Source organism: Neopsephotus bourkii, unplaced genomic scaffold (genome assembly GCF_033783945.1).
Source record: "Neopsephotus bourkii isolate Nb327-2 ecotype Australia unplaced genomic scaffold, CSIRO-AGI_Nbou_v1 NB_1493, whole genome shotgun sequence".
NCBI classification, from domain to species: domain Eukaryota; kingdom Metazoa; phylum Chordata; class Aves; order Psittaciformes; family Psittacidae; genus Neopsephotus; species Neopsephotus bourkii.
In genome coordinates, this window is record NW_026901969.1 from 3,668,323 (window position 1) to 3,691,450 (window position 23,128).

A 23,128-nucleotide genomic window follows, 5' to 3' on the forward strand; every position below is an offset into this window, starting at 1 on the left:
AATCATAGTAAAATATCCAAATAAAAATCCTCATATGAAATCACTGCTACTTTCATCAGAGGTGTGATGTGCAGGATCGCTCGGTGGCACCGTGTCACAGGGAAACACCTTTGGCCTTTGCTTCCATTTGGGAGCATCTGTTTTCAGAACGCATCCGGATCAGGGACATCCCTGCACTGCCAGCATCAGAGCATGTAATACATGCAGTCTTTTTCAGCAGCCACCCTGTCAGGGGGTTGCAATGAAATACATTCCCTGGTGCTCTCGTTGGGAATGCAATCTGTACTCACAGAGCATGCTGCCAGGCAATAACCATTTTATTGTTTACTTCATCTTTTTGCTAAATGCCCAATCTCAAATATTCAAAAATATATATGAAATTCATGATATTCATAAAGATTACAGTCTGTAGTAAGAGGACATTTATACATAATTTATAACAAGTTACTAAATTATTAATACTAGCTATAAATGCATAACGTGGGCTGAGCTCTTAAAGAGTCTTCTTCCAGTTTCAGAGGCCTCAGCTTGAGCCGCATTCTTGACTTCTGTTGTGGGCCAAACCTAACTACTTCTTAAACAGGAATTTGTTCATGATAATTTCGTTTAGATACTCAGAAACTGTTACAGATGTGGTAACTGGCCATAAGAGCTGTAGCTACAAGCAAGCATTCCCTCCATGCACCAACAAAGCTCAGGTGGATCTGCTCAAACCATTTGCATTGGACTACTCAAAATGCATCCATGGAATGAGTTAAAGATCTTTACAAGCTGATCTACAGAAGTCTATGATAAACAGGTAGTAAGGCTATTTTAATCTATAGGATTCTAAGCTATTTAGAACTAAATGCTGTTACCAATTAAAAGTCATTTAAATATTTATCATGTAATAGCCCTCTGCAAAAGGCATATACTTACAAATTTACACTTAATTTAATTGTTGCTCTTGGCAGTAAGATTGAGCTAAAAAAAAATATAGTTCTATTTTTACTTTAACGTAGTTGTTTTACTCAAAATGATTTTGCTTATACATGTTTAATTACAACATAACACTAGACATACCTGTATATGGTTTCGGATGAGCACTGTCTTTCAAGATGACTACAGCTTTTATTAGCATCTATATATGTTATTGAACCTATTTGATTATACTGATGAAAACACAGCTACACAGATGCAAACAACAGGCTTTGCATAATATCCATATACTCCAAAACCAAATTTATTAATTGATGTAAAAATTAGTCCATATAGCCTTATCAACATAGCAGTTACCTTTAAATAAAATCAACCCCATTACCATTTTAAATCTATATTACAAAATCAGGTTATGAAATTAATCTTTCCTAGATGTGGTACTGGATCCCTGTGGAATTTTTTGAAATAAAGTACATGAAGTCATACTATGTTCTTTGCTTTCAGAGAACTAGCTGGGTGTTGGTACCTAGTAATGGATGTCTTGTTTTGTTGATACTGTTAAACACGTGGTCTTTTTCTATTTAGTTAATACTTTTGGTTATTCACCACAGTAAATGACAATAACAGTTAATCTACATAATGCACAAGTGAGTTAGCTGGTGGAATTTTGATTTTCTATTTCTAGATGGAGATGCAAACCCTAATTTTGATCACCTAGTCTGAGACTTTTAGGGCTTTTTTAGTTCATTCATTGCCAGGTAATTCTGGTCACATAAAATTATATATTTAGTGATCTCAGTGTTAACTGTGAATTTTTTGAGTGCCTAGAATTCTATAGGTCTTACTTAAAAGATAAATTTTAAACTGGCTTTATTCTTATTTCTCAAAGTAGCTTCATAACCCTCTCCATATCCAAGAATTATAAATAATATGTTATGAACTACCTGTAGGGTTAGCCTAAAATCATGTGTAATGCATCAAATGGCTACAAATTACTAATTTTGGCCTATCAGGTGTGACACCCTTTTTTCAAATGTAATTTTATTCATTTTTAGGTATGTATTTCTGTAAACACTGGAATATAGAACCAATACTTAAAAAAAAACAACAAAACTGTTATGAACATCAGCTGATCCTGGGGGAAAAAAGCAGAATTTTAATAGCTTTAATCTGTGCTTTAGATCATATTCTTTTTCCCTTTGACTCGTAATCATAGCAAACAAACTGCATACTTGTTTTCAGAAGTGCATTTATTTCACTATTTATCAACTTTACCATTACTACAAAATTCTACTGATCTTCAGAAACTGAAAAGATTTTGTGCATCCACTATTATAATTAATTTTTTTGTCTGTTAAAAAAAATCCTAGATTATATGTGTTCTGGAAGTCAGTGACTGGAAATAATTCATGAGTTATTTATGCTGGACAGGAAACTGAAAATCAGCTTTCATTGTAATGTGATGGCAAAAGTGATTAATGAAAGAAACATTTGGGGTTTTTTTTCAGATCAGAAAGACCTTCTGTCATCTGTATACTTGAATATAGTGAAAAAATATCTAAATTAAAAGATAAATAATAGCAGTCTTTTTCACCTAGCAGGTGAAAATATCACAAGAGCTAGGGCATGAAAACGGAATTGACCTTAAATCGTCAGAACAACTATTAGCTATGATCAACCTCTGAAGCAAACTACCAGGAGAGTGGTAAGTCCTTATGTCTTGTCTTCAAAAACTGTATCATATGCGTTTCTACAGTGTAACCAAACATAAGCATCAGGGTCAATATAGGATAAACGAGAGAAGTGTATTTGTCTGTGTTGTAGAAGCCAGAATATGTTCTTTTCCTTCTTTAGTGGCATTCCTGGAAGGTCCATAAGCCTTAAGCACAGGCCAGATTTCCACAAATCATCTAGTAGTCCTTTCTGGCCTCTCTAAATGTTTTTAGCTATATGAAAACCCTTACAGATTTGAAACCATAGATATGTATTCAGGGGTTTTTTTTCAGTGCCACTTATGCTACCTCAGTTACCTGCCAACTTTTCAGTGCTAAAATGAGGTACTGGCCAAGGCTGGCACAGGCTGCAACTGACAAATTATCAGCCAGAGTGGATGTCACCAGTCCAGCTGCTCCAGGACCTGCTTGTAATGACCAGACCCAGATGTCTGCAGACCCTACTCATGGCAAATCTGGGATAAGAGAAGAGAGGGAAGGAAGAATAGTTATAAGAAGCAACCTACATAAAGTAGGGAATTATATTACTTCAGTACTTCAGTTAAAGAAAGTAATAAAAGGGAAAAGGGCCAAAAGAAATGGAAACTCAGTAACTGAGTAGATAGAAGGCAGTTATGGGGAGGGGAGGAAGGCAAACAAAATCTTAATTACCACAGAATGCGGAGAAAAGTGGGTCTCTATCATAAGGCATATTCCTAGCCTGGTTCCCTCTTACTTAGAACAGGTTGATTTCACCCCAGAAAGAAAATTGTATTGTGGCCAAAGAGCCACAGTGTGGGATGAAAATACCATGGGAGGCAAGTTATACAAGAGAGATAAAAAAAGAGTGATGCAAGATATATAAAAAAGACGAAGTAAACAAAACAATGGAAAGCAGAGAAAGAATGAAATGAAACAAAGACAAAATTCAGAAATGGAAGAAGAAAAACGGTGCAAGCAAAGATGGTGAGGAATAGAAAGGAAGGCAGGAAGATCTATCTACTTCTGAAGTTACCCGTTTCTCTGTTTTCACTCACAGTTAATTGTAGATGACACAGGAAATATAGAAATAAGGATATATTAAGATGTTCAATATGACAAAAGAGAAGTGCAATAAGTTAAAAGCAGCTGGTACAACTGGAAATACTTGCTTAAGGAAGCATTCTGTTATCAACATACAGATCATAGTCAGTACTCTGAAAGTATTGTAAGGGATGACTGATGGAGAGATGCAAGGGACAGTGGCAATCAAACACAAATACAGTCCTCCTTCCACAACTGTATTGATGAATGAAAATGAAAGTGGGGAAGAACAATCAACACAGAAAAGAAAGGTGGGGTTAAATATCAAGATCTCCTCTTTAGCACAGAAGGATTTGAAGTTTCAGATACTCATCCACATGCATTATTCCTGTCCTCTTTGCAGTGTATGGTTTTCCAGCTGATGAGGAAGGCTGTTATTAAAAATTAAACACCATTTTTGAAAACTGAACTTCTGGCATGTTTTAAAATATCCCATAGCCCTCTGCAGGAGTCATCTTTGCACTACTGTGTGTGCTTCAGTGGTCGTAAACCTTCAAGACATTCATCACTTCTAAAGCAGAACAGAAGTTGGTTCTAGTCAGCAGCAATATGAACTCCAGCCTTTATTTAATATTCTGTAGGCATATTCTTAAAACGTCAGTGCATATTTTAAACACTTCACTGCACTTCTGTGCGTCACTTCATGTATTTTAGTTTCTGTTCTGAAGTGCAAATATATGAGACACCACAGAAAAACCTTCAATTGCCATTGTACTGCCTCTGCGGTTTCTTTTGATTCATCATAATAGCTCATCATGGGAACTGCTCCTCTGTACATTTACATGTATTCTGTTCAGTGAAAGTTGTTTGGCGAGATGCATATATTCCCGCAAGGGAAAGAAATACTTTTCATTTTTCGCCCCACAAGAGCAGGTGTAAACAAGCGCTGTATGGAGAAATAATCCAGTGTGTTGGCAGCTGCTTCCTCTAAAGTTGTTACTCCAAAGATGGATAACATGCTGGATAGCCTATCCTGGCTGGTTTCACATACTGATTAAAAAAACCCTAACCCAAAACAAAACAACTACACATTGCAGTGTTTTTATTTTCCATCTAAAATCATTAAAAGTCAACAAATGCTTTTGAAAAAAAGCAAGTGAATAATACAGCTTTATAATGTTGGCTCCTTTCAATGTAAATGAAGTGTTTAGATGACAATTACTCTTAAATAATTTCTGTGAAATTAGTATTCAAATTCTGACTTTTTCAAATCAAAAGTATTACTGAAAAAGCAACTCCTTGCAATGCCTTGAGGTGTGTGAGTTTCTGTAGGAAAAACACTGAAGCTTGAACTAAGATCCTGTAAGACAGATCTGCTTCTTTGTCCAAATACATATGTTTATTTTCTCAAGCTACAAGCAAACACTGATTTCAATAGTACCTCAGGCTTGTGATTCTGAAGACTAAGTTGGACCAGAGGCATATACATTTTCAGGATATATGTTTTTCATTCTGTGCTAAAATGCTGTATATGTTTTTTTGTAATACAGATTCTATTTTCAGAATTTTACAATCAGTTATGTATGAAACGGTGCTCATGCTTCAGATTTTTTTAAACCTCTCTTCAGTGAAGGTAAAAGTTTCCTTATTTTTATTTGTTGCCTTCCTTTTTGGTATACTAAAAGAGAATATTTGTGAGTTACAGCTTGGGCAAGCCATACATTTATTTTATTGGTAGGTGAAATTTAGGATGCAAATTTAGTGCTACTGTTGATTATTTAGTCTTTAATTTTTGTTAACGTACAGTTCTTAATCTATGTGTGGGTAGCAGCGTGGTTCAAAAGATCAGGGTCTGGACCGCAAGCATGATTTCTGGGTGCAATTTCTGGTTCCGTTAGTGACTGGGTGCAATTTCTGGTTTCGTATATGACTACAGGCATTTGCTCTTGGTCTCAGTTTCTTTATAGATAAAGTAGAAGTGACAACACTACATTTCCTTTGCAAGCTGCCTTGAAAGCTAGGAAACAAAAACTAAGAGGAATGATCACGAAAGATGTTCCATTGTAAATAATAATAAAAAAAAAAATCACAGAGGCATATGCTAGATGAAAACTAGCACAGGTACAGAAAAGCTGCTACAGTCCAGAGCTTGGCATGAAATGCAGCCCCCACCCAGGACCTAAGTAAATATTCTGTTGGCTAATCTGCACAGAATTTGAGTCAGCACATCAATACAGAAAATAAGGTTTGAAGTTGTTCCTGCATGTCTGGGTGAGCTGCAGCTCCACTTCTGATTGTAGATTATCTCTAAGTTAAATACACAAGACTTAATGGAAAAGTATTAATGAAGAGTTGACAGTCTAAAATATTGCAAGACTCTTCAGAGTGAAATCCTGAATATGAGATAAATCTGTATATATTTAGAACATATTTAAATGCAAGCCTGCTTGGTCTCAGCTCCTGCATGTGAGATACCCACACTGAATCCTTTGCCATGTTCATAGGTATGTTCTGCACCAAGATCTTCTAAGTTCAAAGCACAGCGCCTATATCCCTCTCCCTCCATCCATATGAGATACTACTCTTTGCCCTCACCTGCCTCCCAGCTGGTGGCCAGGTTGTCATGGTGTAATAGAGCACAAAAATGGCTTTACCACTGTCCTGCACAAAGGAATAGGCCTTATGTAAGTTTCACATTCAAGGAGAGTACATACGGCAGCTCCAGCCCACCACCATGTCTTGACCTCATTTTATGGCTTTATCAGAGTTCAGACATAGAATAGAATCATAGAATAGTTAGGGTTGGAAAGGACCTTAAGATCATCAAGTTCCAACCCCCCTGCCATGAGCAGGGACACCTCACACTAAACCATATCACCCAAGGCTCTGTCCAACCTGGCCTTGAACATTGCCAGGGATGGAGCATTCACAACCTCCCTGGGCAACCTATTCCAGTGCCTCACCACCCTAACAGGAAAGAATTTCTTCCTTATATCCAATCTAAACTTCCCCTGTTTAAGTTTTAACCCATTACCCCTTGCCGTATACATACATTGGTTTCTTACACAGTAAAACTATGTTATATATGTAGCATACTAAATTTGTTCAATAGAGTGTGCTCAGAACTGAAGATTTAAAGCCAGGGTTTTCTTTTAACAGTACTTGATAGGCCTTCAAATAAGAGCAAGCATAAATCTAAAGAAAGTCTTGGCCTCATTTTCAAGCAACTGAATATGGATTCAGCCACAGCTACCCAGATGTAAAACACACAGCATAAAAGAGCTTAAAATTGTCAAGTAGTTCCTGAATGAGTGGCTGTGCATGAAGTGATTGGAAATGGATATTATTAGCATATAATCTTTGCCAGCGTATGGCTCTGAATATATGGTTATTACTAGAGCTCTGTAGTATCATTTCAGAAAAGAATTTCTTTACAGCATCTCTACTTGGCTTTGTGATATAACAACTTGTGGTCAATCAATGGAAAAGGAATCATGTAATCAAGAAAAATTAAGATCTAAGCATAAACAAGTATCTGTGGAGTGTGATGTTACAGGTTACACAATAGTACAAGTGAAGCACAGATGATGCAGAACAGATTACACTGCAAAATTTTCTGTCAGTTCATACAGCCCTTTTTTTTTCAGCTTCCCAGGGGTCTAGTTTCCCTTGTGAACACAGTCAGACAAGGGACTGCCTAGAAGGCATGATAACTGTCACATTGCAAGACCTCTTTTTATACATAAATAACTCTTCTGTGCAATACAAATATACTGCAGAAAACATTTCTCTGTATATGTCTCATTGACTCAATTTTCAAATTTCATCTGAAAAATTTATCTCCTTTTTGCCTGCCTACTCACCCACCCGAATTCTCCCTTTTCTATGCTTATGGGGTTTTTTGCTTTTTCCCTGCTATTTATTTCGAGAAACCATTTAGAGATCTGAAAGACTTTATATAAAATTAAACTGTATTCAGTGAGACCCATCCAGCAAAACAAATAATGAATGCCTAAGCCCACACTACATTAGAACTGCTTTCACAGATATTTGGATTAGTAGAATCTGACATTGGAGTCTTTTTTTAACACCTCCTCAGCTGCCTTTCAATATTTTCTCCTTTCTTCTTTTCCTCTGCCTTCTGCTGTCCCTGCAACACTGTAAGAGAAGATCAGCTGTATGTGGAGAAGTGGCATCACCAGTGGGATCTCTGCAAGCACAGTTCAGCAGCAGCAGCAAAGCCTGCTGTCTTCAGCAAGGCAATGCCTCATTGTGCTCAAAGCAGTGTCTTCCCAAAAAAAGGGCTGGAAAGAAATGAGAGAGGAAACCAGTGATACTGCCTTAGAGCTGAAATGAAACATTAGCTTTCTTCAGTAACACAGACTGGTATGAAGAAAATCCACCTGAGAACAATGGCACTGGATCTTTTAAAAAATTTTCTTTTAGAGATTACCCTCTCTTTTTTGAGGGTTCTTTAGACAACAAGCCTTCATTGAATGCAAAAAACAAGCAGGTTTTCCCTTCACTCTTGTCAAATTTCTTATTGGACTGACTACCTCTTCTGCAGTCTGTTTTCCAAAATCAAGGACTCCCGCACTCTATATACTCCCTGAGACACAGGGAACCCTAATAATGGACCTGACCCTCCTTCAGCCCAGCCCATGGTAAGACCTTTACTGACCTGGAGACTTGTGTGCTCACAAGTCCAGCTTCAGTCAGTGGAAGACTTTTCAGTGGAGAAGCCAGTGAGAGTAGAAACAGACCCTATGGGGTAAATTCAATTCCCACTGATGTCAGTGGGCATTGGCTTTGATGGCTGCTGCACAGTGGTTTGATATCATGGCATTAAACAGGCAGAGGGCTGCTGTAGGAGTATCAGGATATACAACACAAACTCTGTATCTTCTGTAGTCTGTGAGTTTTGAAGCATGATGGGGTATTTCACAAGTAATATCTAATATTCAGAAGAGCACAGGTGTCATGGTTTACGCCCAGCCAGCAACCCAGTACCACACAGAACCGGAACAACCCAGAACTAGCCCAGAACTCCCCCGCTTCCTACCCCTGCTCCTGGAAGGATGGGGAGGAGAATCAAAAGGATGAAACTCCCATGGGTTGAGATAAGAACAATCCAGTAACAAAGGTATAACACAAACCACTGCTGCTGCCACCAAGAGAATAGAATCATAGAATCATAGAATAGTTAGGGTTGGAAAGGACCTTAAGATCATCAAGTTCCAACGCCCCTGCCATGGGCAGGGACACCTCGCTCTAAACCATATTACCCAAGGCCTCATCCAACCTGGCCTTGGACACTGCCAGGGATGAAGCATTCACAACCTCCTTGGGCAACCTATTCCAGTGCCTCACCACCCTAACAGGAAAGAATTTCTTCCTTACATCCAATCTAAACTTCCCCTGTTTAAGTTTTAACCCATTACCCCTTGTCCTACCACTACAGTCCCTAATAAAGAGTACATCCCCAGCATCCCTATAGGCCCCCTTCAGATACTGGAAGGTGCTATGAGGTCTCCATGCAGCCTTCTCTTCTCCAGGATGAACAGCCCCAACTTTCTCAGCCTGTCTTCATATGGGAGGTGCCCCTGATCATTCTCGTGGCCCTCCTCTGGACTTGTTCCAACAGTTCCATGTCCTTTTTATGCTGAGGACACCAGAACTTCACACAATACTCCAAGTGAGGTCTCAAGAGAGCAGAGGGGCAGGATCACCTCCTTTGACCTGCTGGTCACACTCCTTTTGAGGCAGCCCAGGATATGGTTGGCTTTCTGGGCTGCAAGCCCACACTGCTGGCTCATGTTCGTTTTCTCATCGACCAGCACCCCCAAGTCCTTCTCCTCAGGGCTGCTCTGAATCTCTTCTCTGCCCAGCCTGTAGCTGTGTCTGGGATTGCTCTGACCCAGGTGTAGGACCTTGCACTTGGCATGGTTAAACTTCATGAGGTTGGCATCAGCCCACCTCCCAAGCGTGTCAAGGTCCCTCTGGATGGCATTCCTTCCCTCCAGCGTATCAACCGAACCACACAGCTTGGTGTCATTGGCAAACTTGCTGAGGGTGCTCTCAATCCCACTGTCCATGTCAGCGATGAAGATGTTAAACAAGACCAGTCCCAACACTGATGCCTGAAGGACACCACTTGTAACTGGTCTCCAGCCGGACATAGAGCCATTGACCACAACTCTTTCTGTGCAGCCATCCAGCCAGTTCTTTATCCACCGAGTGGTCCATTCATCAGATTGATGTCTCTCCAGTTTAGAGACAAGAATGTCGTGTGGGACAGTGTCAAACGCTTTACACAAATCCAGGTAGATGACATCAACTGCTCTACCGCTGTCCATCAGTTCTGTAGCCCCAACATAAAAGGCCACCAAATTGGTCAGGCATGATTTCCCCTTAGTGAAGCCATGCTGGCCGTCACCAAGCACCTTGTTGTTTTTCATGTGCCTTAGCATGCCTTCCAGGAGAACCTGCTCCAAGATTTTGCCAGGCACAGAGGTGAGACTGACTGGTCTATAATTCACCAGGTCATCCATTTTCCCCTTCTTGAAAATGGGGTTTATATTTCCCCTTTTCCAGTTGGGAACTTCACCTGACTGCCATGATTTCTCAAATATGATGGCCAGCGGCTTAGCAACTTCATTCGCCAGCTCCTTAAGGACCCACAGATGGATATCATCAGGACCCATGCACTTGTGCATGTTCAGATTTTTAAGATGGTCTCGAACCAATTCCTCTCCTACAGTGGGCCCAAGGTCTTCATTCTCACAGTCCCTGCATCTGCCTTCCAAGACTTGGGTGGTGCGGTCAGAGCCTTTACTAGAGAAGACCGAGGTAAAGAAGTCATTCAGAACTCAGCCTTCTCCAAATCCTGTGTAGCTAGTTCACCTGAGAGCTTCCTGAGGGGGCCTATGTTCTCCCTAATCTGTTTTTTATTTGATATGTACCAGTAATAATAATGATAAGGGAAATAATAAGGGAAAAGAATACAATTGCTCACCACCTGCCAACCAATACCCAGCCTGACCCGGTAGCCCTTCCAGGTAACTGCCCCCAGTTTATATACAGGGCATGACGTGCTGTGGTATGGAATACCTCTTTGGTCAGTTTGGGTCAGGTGTCCTGTCTCTGCTTCCTCCTGACTTCCCCTCCTCCCTGGCAGAGCATGAGACTCACAAAGTCCTTGGTCAGAGTAAACATTACTGAGCAGCAACTAAAAGCATCGATGTTATCAGCGTTGTTCCCAGGCTGAAAGTTAAAACCACACCACTGCATCAGCTACTAAGGAGAAAAATGATGCTATTGCTGAACCCAGGGCAAGAGGGTATCATTTATTTACAAAAAGAGAGAAGGGGAACCGAAGCAAATTATTAGGGGCACTGGGAAACTATAAAACCACTTGTATAATATAGGTAAAAGAACTTTCTTATTGCTGTCATTCTGTCATGTGGACTAAGCTGATGAATAGTGTTCAGTGCTTTACTCTAGAAAATTGTAGTTACTATTCCAGTACATTGAAATCAAACTATTTGTGGGATGCAAGGTATTTCACATTAAAAATATTTCTTCTAAAATTACTCAAAATATTGATATGTCTACATAATTCTGAACTAATTAAGGAAGAAATGAAGTTCCTAATTTCAATGGCTGACATTTGACTGTTATTCTCTATCTAAAATTGGTGAACGTTATATAGCATTTTAACCTCCTCATTTTGAGCTTGCAAATTATTTTGTAAATAACTGAAGTAGAATTAAAGATAATTCTTTATTTTCAGGACATGGTTGAAAACTGTTATTTGTAGTAATATCTTACAAGAATATTCTTCAATACTACTTTGGTATATATACTTCTGTATACTGTTCCTACGACACAGTTGGGAAAAGAGGTAGCTAAAAAATGAAAAACACCAAGGAAAGCAGAAGCAGAACTGAAGGACTATAGAGTGACTTTTCCCCAAAGGTGTTTAAAAATAGCATTAGGTTTGCCACCCTTTATTCCTCGTATATGAAGATATGTTTCAGTTAGGAGTTACACAGGACCTCTGATTTACCAAGTACACTATTAGTAATTCAGCTTTTCTCCTTGAGCACTCTTAAAACTTTTGGGTGAATATTGTTTGATCTGAAGATTTCTTAGTGTTCCTTGTGGTACGATTTTCATAGCCACACCAAGAGCCAGCTAAATTACAGACATGTTTATTGACCCCTTCCTCACAAAAGAAAGGGTCAGGTCACAGAAACCTTCCACTTTCTTCAGCAGTGAACACTGATCAGTACTTCTCTATTTTAGTTCTCTTGAATGGCTTTGTCCTCCATGTGCCTTCCTTTTATACATCCTGATCACCAGTTTGCCATTCAAACTCTGGAAAGTTTTATTCTCCTGCTGGGCTTGAAGAAAGTTCTTCTTCTTGTTCTTCTTATTGTATTTTTAAATCTACTTTGCCAGAATTTAAGGACCTTTTTTTAAAATTTATTCAGTATTTTCCTCATTTGGATATGCTATCAGCTTTCACCTTATTCAAGACATTAATAATCATATGTACTGTTGCTGTGCTTACAGTAATGCATTTTCTTCTCACTGTACATATTTAACTGCTTGAATTGTTCCTTTTGGCAACTTTCTTTTTAACAATTTCTCTCATTTTTACCAGTTTCCTTTTTTTGAATCTCAACACTCCAATTCAATGGACTGTTGGCCTTTATTATTATAATAGGTATTTCCAATTCCTAGTTCCTAATTGTCTCGAGAACTTTGAAACAGAACCTGTGCATTTCCCGTTGTGGGCTCCCTAATCAGCTGTATCTCTATTCCTTGCAGTAGATACTGTGCCACTGATAGTATCTAAAAACCCTCTGCTTCACATCCGGATGTGACATTTGTCTAGTCTGTCTGTGGCAATTAAAGTCTCTTGTTACAGTTGTATTTCCCTGTTCTGTATCTCTTTCAGCATATCCCAGTCAATGTTGGTTTCCTAGTTGAGTCACTGATAACATAGAGCCAATACTTTATTCTTGCTGTTAGAATATAGCACCTATTGAAACATTAATTAATATGTAACCTTCTCTCTGGGTCACTTCAAGTGGACTTTTATCTTGCATAGGGAGAAGCAGTAAATACACAAATTAAGAGTAAGCAATTATTTATTAGCTATTGCACACAATAGGGAAAAAAAGCCTAATGAGCTATTAGGCTAAGCATTGATATGTTCACTCCCACTTCACTGAAGGAGCAGTAGAGCCTTCCCTGGAGAGGCTATTGTCCGTCAGAAGGAAAGGGTTAACCACAGCTGCTCTTTGGTCCTTGGACTTCACTTCCATGCTGTCTTGTTGCTGTCTTCAGAGTCTCTGTTTCCAGTACACTCTTTGTTTTCTTTATCGTGCATGGTTTAGCTCATATATTTTCTTTTACCTTCACAACAACTTAGTAGGACAGAGCCAAATCAGAGCCATGTTGTGCCAGACCAGGACCTAGATTGCAGACAGCTGAGCCCTAGGGCTGAGAGCTGTTCTCATAGGCTCCCAGTAGCTCACTGAGGTGTTTGGTTTGTTAACTTAATTTAAAATCTTAATATACAAGCCACCTCTATGACCAGTGGAATTTATTCTACCTTTTTTGCATATTTTGTATTTTTAGGATTGCAATGGCCCACAAACCATTTTAAAAACCTAGTAAAACAGTATCTTAATTTAAGGGTAGATTTCTTTCTAGTTCTTTCTGTCAACTGAGTCCTTAGTTTGCTGGCATTGAAGCAGAAACAAACGCTGCTGCTCTGGTTCCCTTTTGTGAGTTCCAGTCTGAATGGCACTGTATGCATTTGATTACATGTATAACAATATACTAAACAGCCATGATTTCCAAATTGAAAATTTGGTGGTTTTCTGACCAAGGTGAAATCAAACCTGGGAAAAAACCATTGAATTTCATTTAAGGTGTCTCATTTAAGTGTTTTTGCATAGGAAACATACTTAACTTCTGTATGTTCAAATGCATTTTGCATCCTTTTCACTCTTAGCCCTATGGTCTGGGACACTGAAGACAGCACTAACATTTTTGTGAGGGTTTGTGTGGCTGGCTGTGTTGTAGGGCAATTGGGAGGTTGCACAGCTGTGTAGGAGCAGAGCAGACTGCCGGGAAGAGCTAGTACAAGTCCTGTTGAGGGCACCACCCTGCCATCACCCTTGGCACCCAGCTTGCCACCTCCTGTGGAGCATCCCTCTTCACCTGCCCTGACAGGCAGGGACACAGAACCATGGTCTACTTATCCAGTTCCAGAACAAATGGGGAAAAAGCCCTGACACAGCTTCCTAAACCCTCTTTTTCCTGCAGCCTGGTCTGTGACTGCACTATATAACAAAGCAGACCATGAGCACAGCCAAACCTTCCAGGCAGGAGGGGAGGATGTAGTGGGAAAGGGATGGAAGACAGGAAAGGCTGCAGAGGCCATTAGTGCAATCAAGACCCTGATATCTAGTACTGTTTATTTTCATTTCCTTCTTTCTTCAGGTTTTTCTGGTGATGTTCCATTCTCAGTCATGCTCAATTTAAATTCATAAAGCATTACACTTCCAGCTACCTTTCCAACATCTTTCCTTGATTTGTCTTTTATCACTCCAGCCACCTCACCTGTGTATCACATTTACTGATATGGCTGGGAGGAAGGACATCGAGCTTCTGTTTGCTACATATTTGCCAACAGCTCAAGCACATTTGTCTTATTTGTAAAATCAGCCTGCTCCTCAATGTTTTCCCTTTTCTGTTCCATTTCTGCTGTCCTATCTTTCTCCCTCAAAATATATATATTTTTCTCACTGTAATCATCAGTAGGCAAGGGACCACATGCTGATTACTTTTGAATAGGGGATGTGTTTGTTGGATCCTCCTCTGGCATGACCTGCCACTCCTCTCCCAACACTGAAACCTAGTTTGCTCTTTGACTCCCTATCTATCAAATGTAATAAAATCAAGGCTTCCATCTTTCATTTCCATATTACTACACAATCACCTCTGCCTCCAAATCAACTTTCAATTTTTTGTAGGTGGGGTTTTTTTACATTTTCTTCTTCATCTCCTCTTGCAGCTGGCTTCCTTTTGCTTCCCTTCACTTCTGTGTTTTCCATTGCACCTGCTCTGGGATCCTCCATTTTCCCTCAGCTTTCACAAGTAACACCAGACACCATCCATGATGGGCTGGGACAGTAAATACCCAGTTATGAACCTTCATTCAGTGCCCAGGCACGGGCTGTCACCATCACCGGCAGTTGAAGCCTGCCTTGAGCACTAGTTTCTTGACGTGCTCATAGACTTACAGCCATCAGCTGGTGGTTTGCCCTCATGCTTCTCCTCTGCTCTTATAACTTGACTGCTCGATACCTGACAGGTTTAACCAAAACTCACATGCTAGCACTAACCAAGCCCAGCCCACGCTAGCTGCCACAATAACTTATTTCACTGCGGACTTGGAGAAATTTCTCCATTCTTAGCTCTTGCATCTTTGAAAATGTCAGTTTATTTTTGTTTTAATTAGTTTAGGACACTTTAATCAAATTTTGATGAAGAATTTTTACTTAAAAATACTCGTTTTATATAAACACATGTAACTGTATACTTATCTGTATACACACCCACACATATATAAAACCAAAGCTGTGTATAACTACCCTTTATACACAGAGACCTAGCAAAAGAAAGTAGGGAATAATACCAAAAGCAGCTGCCACTCCATTCCCATGAAGTTGCTCAAGAAATGAGTTATTAGAGCATTAGAGCATAAACCATCACAGCTATAAAAAAAAACAATGTCTTATATTTTAATTTCAGTGATTTGTGGTAAGTATACTTTTTTCCTTTGTGTGACTATGGGATTGATACCAAATTATTTACTGGCAATGTGCTAGCAATCATCTTGAGGTGTTTGTCAAATTTTGTAATGAATTCTTCTCAGTTCAGCACTTGTTTTTTTTGTAATGGGAAGCCTGCCAAGTTCTGAAATTTGATTTAAAGCTTTTAGCTAATTGTACTTCTTTCCTATTAGTTTCATTTAAAATATTTGTTGCAGTGAAACTGTTGCTTATGATCTTGTGTTTCTTCTAAAACAGAATAAATTGCTACAAAAATTTCATAGTAGGGGAAGCAACAATTGTAGCAGCAAAATTCACACTCCTCAAAATATTAAATCAGGATCCCATTTTCTGGGTAACAAATGTAGTCCATTATTAAAAATAAACAAATATATAAACTGCTGAGATTGTGCCCACGTTTCTATTGAAACTAAATTTCAGAGAAACCTTAACACAAGAATTTTTTTTGAAGTTCTGATGGTTCTAGGTGATAATGAAATTCAGTTTATACAACATGATGATATTGGCACAACATCCTTGCTTGAACCAATACTATTTTCTGCTTTATTTATGCTGATAAATGACTTGCTTCAACATACTAATCCACAGCAGAAAGGATGACCTCAAAGCTGAGAAATCAAGAGGAAGTAGGAATAGAAATACAGGGCAGGATCAGCTTATTTCTTTGGAGACTACTGGGACCATAGTGCAAAATTTTGCCAAGATGCAGAGGATTTTACAGTGCTTGTACAGCAAGTTTGACATTGCTGGAAAGTCCTTTCTGGACCTGGGGAAACTTCAGTGTGATGGGCAGATCAGTGGAATGGGTTAAGCTGGGCATTGGAATTAATTCTTATAGGCCACTATAAGCCAAGTCTTTATTACTTGTAAGTAGTTTCTGCTGCTTCTGCACTATTCTGTATACTTCCTAAATCATACTGTTATCATATTAGCCTCAGCTTCTAACAACAGTGATTATAATCTGAATCTAAATGAACTTTGTTCATTTTCTGCTCAACGTATTTCCAAATACTTACTTGGTAATTATTATTCAACGTTACACTTAGAAATTTTTTTGAACAAATAAGTTTTACTTAAATTTATTAGTGTCCCTGGGAAACGTTTACCAGGAAAAGTAAATAAGCAAATGTAATTAAGCCATTGACAGACTGCTCATTAGTTCATTTTTCTTTCAGTGAAGAGAATTGAAAATGTTGGGGTTGATTTACCCAACTCTTATGGTAAAACTTAAAGAGCAGTTAACCACTCAGATACTTTTCCAAATGAAAGACCAGGAATAGCAAAGTTTCATTCATTTCATGTCTGAAAGTGATGAAAGGAAACCTGCAGAGAGTTCCTTTTCCAATGCTTTTCAAGGTGAGGAAAAAAAACCCACAACAATTCTGTTTCAAACAAATATACTGAATGATAGATGGTATCCCAAAGCTTGTATGTCTGTTCTACAGTTGCTTAATATCACTTGCTGTAATGCAAAGAGGATCTATGTGATTTAACATACAACAAACTTGTGCCAATCTTTCCACCACTTGCTTCAATTGACAGCATGTTTTCACATATTCAGCTTTTCATATTTGCCTCAAAATTAAATTGTTGATTTTGATGTATCCCTCGATACATTCCACTCACTAGATTTTAAACAAGTGGGAATGTGACGCTTCCTATTGTTACTATCACACAAAACACCGTATTTGAGGACTTCTCTGTCAGGTTCCTGACTTCTCGCTTTCAGTCCTGTGTTTGCAAACCACCCACACCAGGCAGAAACCATACCAGAGACATTCAGCTTAAAAAGGAAGGGCTTATCTTACAGAAACATGTTTCAGGCAGAACTTAGCTGTTATGGACAATAATAAACTATTTCAACTGCAATGTTCCTTTACTAGTTTAAATTAATTGTAACTGCCAGCTCTTACCTATAACTTCCTAGGCCATGTGAGATGTATGAAATATGCTTAGATTCAGAAGGGCTGCACGTGTTCAGTATTATGTAATTTGCACCTTTTCTGGTCCTTCTTCAGAAATTGTGCTGTTGGATTGTCATCTATAATATTGCTGAACTCTGCAGGTTCTCATTTCACTGATTTCTTTTAGTCTCTTTTTAGAACAGATTTTTTGGTCCCTATTAGACTAATTACAAGCTTTAACTGAATATGCACTTAAATCAGTCAATTCTACTGAATGCAAATGATTGAACAGGAACTTAAATAATTTACAGCAGGAAGCAGCAGTTGCAAGGAAACTGTGTGTCTTTGATAAGCAAAGAAAATTGGACCTGGAGTGGGACAGCACTGTTTAATTTTGTTTCTAGCAAACATTTAGTCTGAGGTGCTTGGTATTCTCCAGCTAAACCAAATATGTGTTTAAACCCCACATACCTTCATAGTCAAAAATAACTGTGCTTGCTGCTATAAAGTAAGACTTAATGAACAGTTTCAATTACTTCATTAAATGGCAAGTTGTCAGATTAGGAGAAACAGTTGGCACATTTATACAAAGGGAGAAAACACACCATTAAAAGCCATTCTTATCCATCAGTTTTTACTGCTGCCCATTCTTTCATTGTTTTATGCATACACATGCATGTTTGATTTCAGTCATTCCTTTGGCTAACAGACCATCTTACCTCCTGCAAGTAAAACATGCTGTATTAAGACACCCACTATCCACAAAATTGGAACAATTCTGGTATCGAATCAAAAGTTAATGCACAATTATTATGCTGTCTTTCATATAAGTATTTTCAGGCTAGAAGTTAAGAATAACTGATTTATTTCCGTTTGACTGTTTTGTTCAAGTTTTGGTATAACTTTTCAAGTGATTGAATTGGTCCTGGAGTTTACTAAAGGTGAAGAGGTTAGAGGCCCTATCCCAGAATGTTTCACTGTTCTCAGGTCTGTCAAGAGATGATGATACATAGCAGACAATTATCTATTTGCATACTTGCATCATGTCTGATTTATTGTCCTGGCAGATACAGGCCAATGCAACACTTGTCACTGTTCCCAATTAATGCCAAAGGCAAAGGTGACAGATTTGGACTTTAAAAGGGGAAAGAGGAGGTTGGTTATAACAGCTACAGTTGTCAGCCAGAAGAGGAAATTTTCACTGAAAATAAATGAAACCCTGGCTATTCTTGTTAAAAAGAAAATGGAAAGTTAGTTGAATGAGGGTAAATAAGATCTTTTTAATATGTCTACTCTAAGTTGATTAAACACAGTGATGATGATCATGATGTGAATGGATTTGTCTGCCTGTCTGTCTTCCCCTTTGCCTTTTTCTATACCTCTGTGATAACGTAGTATGTTTTGAATGCTGTAAAGAGGTGCTTGTATTTTAGTTTTACTAGCTTTGCTCAAGTTAGGTAGTTTTAAGTAACTATATTACCTCAAAATGTTATTTATTCAAGATACAATAACATTGACTTGGAGGAATTCTCAGTTGTAAGGTTGGGCATATTAATTCTGTCAGTAAAAATAGTATTTCACTCCAAAAGCAAGTATTTTTTATGACTAGATTTAAATGCTGAAGTACAATTATAAACTAGCCACAAACCATTTTTCTGTCTGTATATAAAACATTTTCCTTTGACTAAGCTTGAGGCATTTCTACTTGCAACAAACTTTAAAACAATGGAACATTGACTGTCCAGCTGACAACCCTTTGTTTGCAGATCAGGATCAAAGTTTGTGTCCCTAACTTCCTGAGTGTTCAGTGAGGGAATCCGCAGTTACCTGTCTCCTTCTTCAGAAGGAAACAAATGATCCCTTCATATTTAACAGTATTATCATGCATCTTGTAAATGTATTTCATTTAAATGCATTGTTCAGAAAAATACTTTTGTTTTTTTAAACCAGGAGCATATGTGTCACTGTAGTTTCGGATGAACTCACATATACCTATTCTCACTTTAGTTTTTATATTGAACTACTTGTCACACACCAGCTGAAGAAGGTAATATTATTTTTCTCTATATATTGGTTTATTTAGGATTTTGGCTTTGAAACAATCACATAACTTCAGTAGTGGTGGGTAATCTACATTGGAACTGAAATCTCAAGATTTTAGGCTTTAAATCAGTCTTTTGCATCCAGGACAAGTATGTATGTTATGTAGATACAAATTTTTTACCAGACTTGCAGAACTAACCTACTAGTAAAGAACTAAAGGTGTGACTAAAGGTGTAGTGCTGGTGCTTGCAATTCTGTTGCCATCCCATACAAACTAAAAAAAAGTAAATTTCAGAAGAGTATAATATGGATTTTTGAAAGTTCTGATAACCTGTGATTTTGAGAGCAATGAATAGAAGTAGCCTCTAATAGGCGTATATAACAAGGCATACAAAAGAAGCACTTGTTTTTCAAGCACACTTTAACAATAAACCACCTTCAACTTCAGTTTCTGCTGCAAAATAGATCTTCATATTGTCACCTTTGATTTAAGTATGGCTATATAAATACACACTGCTGAAACAAACAGGCAGACAGAGAGTAGTGGCTTGGGATCCTGTTGCTCCCATGGTGACGGTCCTCCCAAAACAGCAAAGTTGTGATCTATGAAAACAGCTCCCAAATGAAACAGTAATGTAAGCAATAACAAGGCATTGTATCTTGAATAAATAATCATAATTTTTTCTACTTCACTAACAGCTTTTTCAAAATGAATAGGTTCAAATCTCCAAGGAGAATGGCATTTTGTAAACACGGGGTGTATGATATTCCATGCAAGGAATACCCTCTGAAACTATTTACTTTTAACTGCCTGACTAGTCATAGATTATTTAAATTAGACAAAACAAACTGATGACAGATTCATAATTTTTTAGGTTAAAAACCACATATAGTCCTTCATTCTTTATACTCATAAATTTCACTGGGAAGTTACGTTGCCTCTACGGCACTTCACTCAGTCAATTACCTGATCACAATCACACATTTTTGTGGAGCACTGGTACAATTCAGAGAGAAAATGTGAGCATTTTGAATGGCAGCAACATTACCAGAAACCCTTCTCTGTTATTTCCTAATTTAAAGATTTTTTCGCTTGGTTCTTTTCTTCTGTGCAGGATGTTGACTACTTTAGCTGTTACCTTGGCAACTGCTTGGTCATTTCTATTGCAAACTCTTTATATTGTTTTTTGAGCTTTTTGAGAAGAAAAATGATATACTAAATAATAAGAAATAATTCTTTTTCTCCTTAGCCTTTCTGTTTCTGCAGTCCATTACCATTTCATGAAAGAAAGCCTTGGGGACCCTACCAGAGCCTGAATTTCTGGTAGATAGAAAGGAAGGGGGTGGAGGAAAAGAATAAGTGCATGTGCAGATGCATTTCTGTGATAGTAAAAATTTGTGAAGGAAAAATGGTAAATGCATGCAGCTTTGAAGCTCTTGGAATAAAGGAACATCAGCATTTGAAAACTCTTTAAAACAAATAAAAATTAAAGTAGTTGAAAAATAGTATTAAAACTCAGGGAGAAGAAACCTTCTAACTCAGGGTAAAGGCTGTGGTTACTGTGGACTGTAGCCTGATATAGAAACAACACAGTATTTTAGCCACTGAAGAGTGCTACCTCTGCATTGGCAGCTCTGCTCTGCTTTTAAGCAGGCTGACAGAGCCAGTGCTTGTCCCTCTGCTACTATAGCTAGGCAATTCCCACCATCTTCCTTGTTCAAAGACAATTGGAGTACCTCAACCACGCTGCTCTCAGCAGTGTAGACACAACCATAGACTATGACACAAACAACAGTCAAAAATTCCAAACAAGATTTCCAGTAATGTACATTTACAGATTAAAAGACTTCTACAATCAAACTCATAATTATGTATGAACTTCATATAACAGTATTTTGCTGTTTGTCATATGCTTAGGAATGCACAATTTTAGTGATCTTTTCTCACCCAACACAATAGAGAAAGAAGCACTAGTTTCTGTTTCTTACCAGGGTACAACTGCTAAGCCAGTATTCCTGCATAAAGATACCTCAGATAATTCAAAAATCCTCAAAACACCTTGAAAAAAAGAAGAGATGACCATTTATGTCTATGAAGGTCATACACATTCTTTCCCTAGGGTACAGAAGACCTGAAAACCTGCCGGGACACATTCCTGTGTAACCTCATCTAGGTGTTCCTGCTCCAGCAGGGGGATTGAACTAGATGATCTTTTGAGGTGCCTTCCAATCTCTAATATACTGTGAAATCTGAATTAGCATAAATTGTATGTGTCTAAACTGAAGATCAATTATGAAAAACAAAAGAAAACAAAGAAAAAAGAAAAAAGAAACAAAGGTATATGAAAAGAAAAAGAACGGAAGAAATGCAAAGACGAATTTGAAAGGAAACAAAATGAAATAAATTGTTACCAGTAGGAAAGAACAGTAGCGAAGAAAATGAGGAAAGGAATGATAGTGAAATACTGCATCAATTCCCATTTCTAAGTGGTGGGTTCACACCAATAACAGTGTCTATAAAGATTAAAAAAGACCCTCACTATAGTGATACAAAAGAAGAAAAAGTATAATAAAATATTTCCAAAAGCCATTTGTAGATTAGCATTAAAGAAACTACTAAGTTATAATGGACATTAAACATTCACAATTACATAGAACATTTTCTCACACCACAATAAAATGACACATGCAGAGGTAGACTGAAGCCAAGGAAATCTGTTGGTAAATCTAAGCCAGTGGGAAATTTGTGGTGATGAATTTATCACCAAGATATTTAATCTTTTTAACAACATAGGGGACTAATAAACGTGCTCCAAAAGATGCCATTATGAACTAAGTATCAAAGAATAGTGACTTAATTTACTTCAAAAGTGAGTGAGGTATTTTATTTCTTTTGGTGATAACCAGTTTGCCATAGGCCTGATTAACCAGCAAAAAAGAGACAAGTGGCTAAAGAAGCTTGGGATTTTGACATGAAAAGGTCCCACATTCACCAGATTTTCAATATAAGAATAGATATCACAAAGGCTGACAGATTAAAAAAGCCACCCTTTAATATACAATTTTTAGATTTTAATGAATTCTTTGGTATTCCATACCACAATTGACTCTGGAACATCTTTGAGTTTAAGGTCTACCAACATAAATAATCAGCTTTGAAAAGGTTTCACATTAAGATTTAGGTGTAGTAGAAAACCATGTAAGTGAAAATTTATTCTTTTACATCTGCTTCCATTGCCCTTGATTTCAGCATCATAAAAAGCAGAGACTCATACAACACAGGCAACGCCTGATTTAAAAACAATTTTTATATTCATCTTTTCTAAATGAAATTGTTCCTTGAAGAAGTGGAATTTAAAATCTTTAAGAAGAAATCTTTAAGGGGGAATTGTATGTATTTGTTCTTTTAAAAAGCAACAAGGCCTCATGTCATGCTAGCAGAGAACATTTTCTTCCACAATTGCACAAACAGTACTAATAATTAATTAAAAAAAAAAAAACCACCAGTTTTCAGTCCAGCTATTATGGTAGAAGGCAAAAGGATACACAGCACTGGACCATTCATTTTCTTCAGTGGTAATGTGAATTGCCATAACAGCCAAAGAAAAATAATGCCTGAATTGACAAAGCAGCAGTTTCAGTTGATCATCAG